Source organism: Astatotilapia calliptera, chromosome 23, assembly GCF_964374335.1.
Source record: "Astatotilapia calliptera chromosome 23, fAstCal68.1, whole genome shotgun sequence".
In the NCBI taxonomy this organism is placed as follows: domain Eukaryota; kingdom Metazoa; phylum Chordata; class Actinopteri; order Cichliformes; family Cichlidae; genus Astatotilapia; species Astatotilapia calliptera.
In genome coordinates, this window is record NC_137443.1 from 22,137,403 (window position 1) to 22,144,130 (window position 6,728).

A 6,728-nucleotide genomic window follows, 5' to 3' on the forward strand; every position below is an offset into this window, starting at 1 on the left:
TTTGGCAGCTCAAAGGTCTCAGCTGCAGTGCCTGCAGCTCTTTGTGATTGTGAAACGGGCCAGCGGTGATGTCACAGTCGCCATGCAACAGATTTAATCTAATCCCCTTTCCCCAGATTAGAAAGAAAAATCACTAGAAGGTCTTTTGTCTAAATTACACACCATGTGAGTATTTGTTTAACCTCCATCTTCTACAGCAGGTTTACCATATGCTGTGACGCTCCACCCTGGACTAAGTTTTGACCTCTTTTGTAGGTTATACTGCTCACGGCTGACATAGAAATACAGTGCGAAGCTGCGGAATGACAAGTGAATAAATTATTCATTTCGCAGGATTTCAGCCTTAAACATTCTCCCTTCAAACCAAGCACATTTCAGATGGAGAATCATAATTATTCATTATGCTTAACTGAGGCATTGCAAGAAGTGAGGAACTGCACCAATGTGGACAAGTCATTTTAACCAGGCTGAGCTTCTTAATTGGCAGATATCCAAAGACTGTTTAGGGTGTAAACCAACACCAAACCCTGACTAAAACCAACAGGCTAACTGATAGTTACCTAATAGCAGTGTAATAGAGACAACAATTACATAGGTTTGACTGGATGACTTTGTGCACTTGGAGAACTTGCATAATTCATTTGGACTGTTTGGCACAGGAGGCAAAGTGACAAACACAAGCTGGATTTTATCCCAAGGACAAAACAAATAAATAAAATAAAGCACATACAATGTGGAGAGCTGAGGGTTTACATCAAATATGTGGTAAATGAAAATAATCACAAAGGTTGTGTACATGGCACAGCAGCAGAGGTGGTGAACACAGTGGAATAAGATTCATTTAACTGTATGCATTACTGGATGTCTTACTGTTCAATTTGACTAAATATTACCTTTAGCTTCTGCTGTTATCAAATAAAGTTTAACATCTGTTGTAAAAATAGCCTCATTATATTTGCTCAGAGGTTTTCTTAACGTGCTAGCAACCTCTCCAGAGTGTGTGTTTTACGAAGATGGTGGAAGAATGATACTTTCAGATAGGAATAATGTTTTCCTGGTATATGACATCAAGCCTCTTATTAGCCTCTATTTTTGCCAGTTTGCTGTAATAAAGTCAAGGTCCATTGACAAAAACTCCTGTTGATGGACTCTCCAAAACTAATGCTTTCATCTGTATTCTTGGATTGGCCAAGAGAGGTGCTAACGCAGCTGGGCAAATCTCCTTCATAATCATATAAGTCTAAAGGAGGCATGGCATTTCTTGTCATTTAGCTATTAATTTTTTACTAGATTTCCCTTGCAAGAGTTTACAGAATGGTCTGAAAAAGAGAGTTCTCTGGGCGAAATGCCTTGTTGATGTCAGAGGTTAGAGAATGGTCAGATGGCTTCAAGCTGAAATAGACAACAGCAAATCAACCACTAACTAATAACCAACTTGTTACAACCAAACTATGCAGAAGTGCATCTCTGAATACAGCAGAAGATCACATTTAGTGCCACGTTTACATGGGCCCACTAAAATTGGATAACAGAAAGCTTGTGTGGTCTGATGAGTCTTGATTTCTTCTTCGACACTGAGATGATAGGGTCAGAATTTGGAGTAAACAACATGAAAGCATGGCTCAGTCCTGCCTTTTATCAGTACTTCAGGCTGTTGGTGGTGTAATGGTGTAAAGGATATTTTTTGACACCCTCTGGTCACGTTAGTATTATACTGGGCCTCATTTAAATACTAAAACCTATTTGAGACCATGTCCATCCCTTTATCTCCACATTGTTCTTGTCTTCTGATGGCTGCTTCCAGCAGGATAACACACTGTGTCACAAAGCTCAAATCATCTCAAAAAGGTTTCTTGAACATGACAATGAGTTCGCTGTTCTCAAATGGCCTCCACAGTCACCAGATCTTAAGCCAATAGAGCACCCTTGGCATGTGATGTAATGAGATATTCATTTTGGATGTGCAGCTGTTTTGGTGGTAAAAGGGGGTCCAGTGTATGCCTACAGTATTTAACCAGTAGTATATGAATTCATTAAATTAGCTTCATTGTGAGCCAGTAAAACTATATAATCTCACATGGCCCTGTCACACCACTTTAACATTAGTGTTGAGATGGACACCTGTACTGGAGTACCAGGGGACCAGCATCAATATTTAGTCTCTACCTTGTAATCTGAAGTTTTGGGCTCAGCACATAGTTTAATCTATTACAAATATTTTCATCAGTACTGGACAGAAGTGTTTAAATGTAGCAAAATCGAGCCACATGATCCTCAGCTGGTCTTGATCGACTCATGAAAGTTTGGCTGTGACAGACAGCTCGATGTGATCTTCACAACTGTGTCAAACAACTCCAACATGTTTCAGCAATAAAAAGAAGATACACCTGCACTCTGTGTTTGTGTCTGTGCATGTGTGTGGTATTGGACTCATTCTGTCACATCTAATGTGTGTCACTCTGCCATTAAACTTCAGTCTCATTCGATCTGAATAATACATTTCCCCCATTCTCTTCAACAACCGTCTGCTTGTTCGACACTCAAAACTGACATACAAAACCTAACAAAACACGCACACACACATTATTCCAGTGCACAAATGCAAACCAGCATGCAACATGGACACACAGATGTGTTTAAATTATCTCAGTGGTCTGATCTATTTCAGTCTCTAAATAATGGCACATTACAGCTGAAGATAGAAATGACCAGTGCTGGCAAGTTACTTTGACAAGGTAATTCATTATAGTTACTAGTTACTTATTCAAAAAAGTAACTGAGTTAGTAACTGAGTTACAAGATTCTAAACGTAATTAATTACTTGAAAAGTAACTATTGCGTTATTTTTAAAAAAAAAGTTTAACATTTTTTCCAGGGTATAATTGGCCATTTTTAACTACTTTTGATGTTTCCTCTACATTTCACCTTTAAAAACTATTTACTTTGCCTTGTTTGGTATCATTCTTATCAGCACAACCTCACGTGTCTGATTTTGCAGTTATATTTTCATTTTGACATACTGTATTTACACAATTGATCTAAAATCAGACCAAAAAAAACGTAAAATCAGAGTAGAAAATGGATATATTTTTACTGTAACAACCACAAACATGTTTAATGAATCATGTTCATAACTTTAAATGCAAATATAAATTGTCAATTTTAAAATCATATGCACAAGTTTTGCAAACAAAGTTATTTGCATCCATTTACCTTTGACCTTTTATTTAAATAACCGTTTCAAACTATTTGCATAACAATCAGCTGTTCTGCATTCAATAAGATGCCACCCAAATTATTTGGGCCACTCTAAATATTTCTGTCCACTATAAAGGAGAACATCACAGCCTGATACCTGCAGCTCTGACAGCAGCAGGTGCATCACTCCTGTTTTTTACCTGGGGACAGCAGTCACCTCATTTTTCTGACACACACCACAAAACTATCCACAACACACTAACTACACAAGACAACACATTAACTACACACTCCAAACACGCTAAACGTCACAAATCTCTCGCATCTCAAAACTCGCTCTCTCTCTTTTTTTGCTGTCTTTCGCTCTCTCTCTCTCTCTCTCTCTCTCTAAAACTCCCCCCTTTTCCTAAACATCCAAATGTCATGTTGTCATATCATTTTTGATTCGTTAACATGGTGCATTTTTCCACCAACACGAAAGGGGTGTTTTTTTGTTTTGGGGTATTTTTTTGGTCATAAGCAGAGAGTGCTTGCTAGTGCTGTCCTTAGACAGTAAACGTGACGAAACTATTCAGGACAAAACGCCGCATATATATTGTTTATCATGGCTCTGGTTTTACACGGCCTATCAACACAATTTAAAAACTGGTAAATATCACCTTGTTGCTTTGTCATCTTGAAGGAGTCATGTGATTGGCTTACCACGACTATATTCTTCCTCAGTCAAACAGCAGCACTTATGCGATTGTTTTGCCCCCCTAGCTGCAAAAAAGTGCCAAAAAGTGATTGTCGGGCAGAAAGTGATTGCTGTCCGCGGGAGCGTGCGCAGCTGCTTAAAGCTGTAGCGCCCAGATTACTTACGTAGATAGCTACTTCTGTACAACTGATGCGGTAAGGTGCGGTAAGCTGAAGACAGTTTCAACCGTCTGGTTGTTGAAAAATAGTAACGCAACCGCATGGCATTTTCTTGTTAGTAACGGTAACGTGTTGTAACGATAGAAGTAGTAATTAGTTAGATTACTCGTTACTGAAAAAGTTAACGCCGTTTGTAACGCCGTTACTTGTTATTCCCATCACTGGAAATGACAGCTCTTACAGAAGACTGACTGGTCTACATGGAATAAAAATATCATTTAAAAAATGTATGCAGTAATACCCGACTACACTAGCAATTCAACAGCTTCATTTACTGCAAAATTTAGACAATTTCTAGTAATAAATAAGCCATCCAAGGCTGAACACATCTGTTGCCTCTGACACGTTTTTGTAGGTGACTGCATACTCACAATATTGTTCTAGGAACCAGGTTTTTTGTGAATACACTTCAGTTTTGAGGGCTTTAACACTTTGTTTTTGTTCCTGTATGTTCCTGCCAATGATAAAGAAGTGAAGAGAAATGGAATTCCCATTAGTATTAGTGAATTTCTAGTAAAGATTATAACACAGTTTTTATGGTCATACAAAACAATTGAATAGCAAATCATGCTCCAAAATGTTGATATCATTTTAAAGAAGCATATTTAACTACGATATCTGACGGTCTGTTAACATACAGATAGCTAGCTAATCTTAAAATGACTCTTCAGTACAGAAATGAAGCCCAACAATCATGTTTTACAGTCCCGTGGTCTCAGCCTCAGATACTCAACAAATCAAACAAAGCTCATGTGAAAACAAGCAAACAAATGAACAAAATATGTTCTCCTTCATTTCTGTCAAACAAAGCTGTATGAAACGTTTCCAGCTGTTAGTATCATGGTTGCTAGGCAACCTGGGCAGCGTGATGGAGGCTAGACCGTCCCATTTCAGAAGCCTCGTACTTCCGGCCTTAGCGGTCTTTGAATACGCGGCCCTTGTGGACCGTTAAGGCTGCGTCCTTTAAGCAGGCTGCAGACCCTGAATTGGGATACAGCCATTATGAATGGTGATGCTGTGGCAAACAATGCCTCTTCAGAACCCCTAAGAAGGGCCTGGGTTTTAAATCATCTGGTCAGCTGAGGACTCATTAGAGATGTTGGAGAGGAAGTCCTTTCACTTTTTAGCTAAATTTAAACATCTTTTGTCTAGATTACGCGTCGGTGACCTGAGAAGAATGCAGCAAGTTGGGTTTTTTTGCAGCAAGTTTATAATAGCAGGAATGCACTGACAGTTTTCTTGCTTAAAGAAGTTTCTGGAATTTATAGTACGATGATAGTATGATTTTTAGTCTATTTTATGATAAAAGAATAAAAGAATTAAACTGCTACATAAAGTTTAAGATTTTAATTACTATGAATTGTCAATATTATACATGTGGTATTTTTTCTACTTTCTACATTCATGTATTCACTGTCTGTTGTCAATCATGTTTTACACTGTGTAGTATTTCCTGGTAGGTGGCAGTAATGCGCCAACATTGTTTCTGCATTTGCATGTTGGTGATTTATTGCATGCACACAAACCTGTGCACTGTTTAAATCATGTTTCATGGAACTACATATTCGTAAGCCCTGGCATTTACTGAGCACCAGTCAGATATTTAACAAGGAAAAGATGACACTCAAGGGGAACTTTATACTCATTTCCAGCATACACGAGGGACGCCATTTTAAGGCTTAACTACTATTGGTGTGATGTAATCAGCAATGTTAAATCCCTCAACACAATCAGCAGTGATCTGATTGACAATAATCCCAAGTGAAAGTTGGATTTCCATCCATGCAATTGTGCTAAAAGCACCAGCGTTAAAGTGATGGAGGTCTTAAATCCAGATAAAACTTAAAAACTATGACCTTGATATCATTTTTAAATGCTTTTGATTTTATTTTATCGTTCCCACAGGTTTTTATCCAGAACATGTTATTGTTCTTGGAAAGTTTATTTTTCAAGCAAAGAGAGCTGGTTTTAGTTTCACTAAAAAGGGGAAAAAAACAAACAAAAAAATGTCTTCTAATGCAGGGATTATCAAGATGTTCCTATCAAATATATCCAAGTGAACAGTTCCATCAAATAACCCTTAGCTCTAGGTACCATCCACATAATGGAGACTAGTAAAAGAATCACATTATAGGCAATTTCTAGGAGGTCAGATATTCCAGGAACCCCCAGGAACACTTTCAATACTATTTGAGTTTGGAATCCTATCAACTCCTGGGTCCCAAGGTGCCACAGATACTTCCAAGAGTCCTTAAAATGTTCCCAAGCAACAAGAGGCCATTTAGCGCCACCACACAACTCAGTGGAAAAATGTCAAGTGATGAGTCCCATGAGCCCCCAAATTGAACATCAAGATCTCTCAATCTAATTATTTTTATGCCTTTAACCCTATCAAGACCCCTCTAGCCCACTGTAATCGACTTAAGGATGTTATGACCATTGAAATCCCCTTAAACATACCAAACCTTACCAAGAACCCCAGATAAGACAGAACTTTGACATAAAAAAGCCCATGAAACTCACTAATGAACACTGAATGCATCAGAAATCCGTCAATGAACTCTAACTCATACACCCCTGGAACCACCCGCTGGACCTTTGGGACTCCATGACTT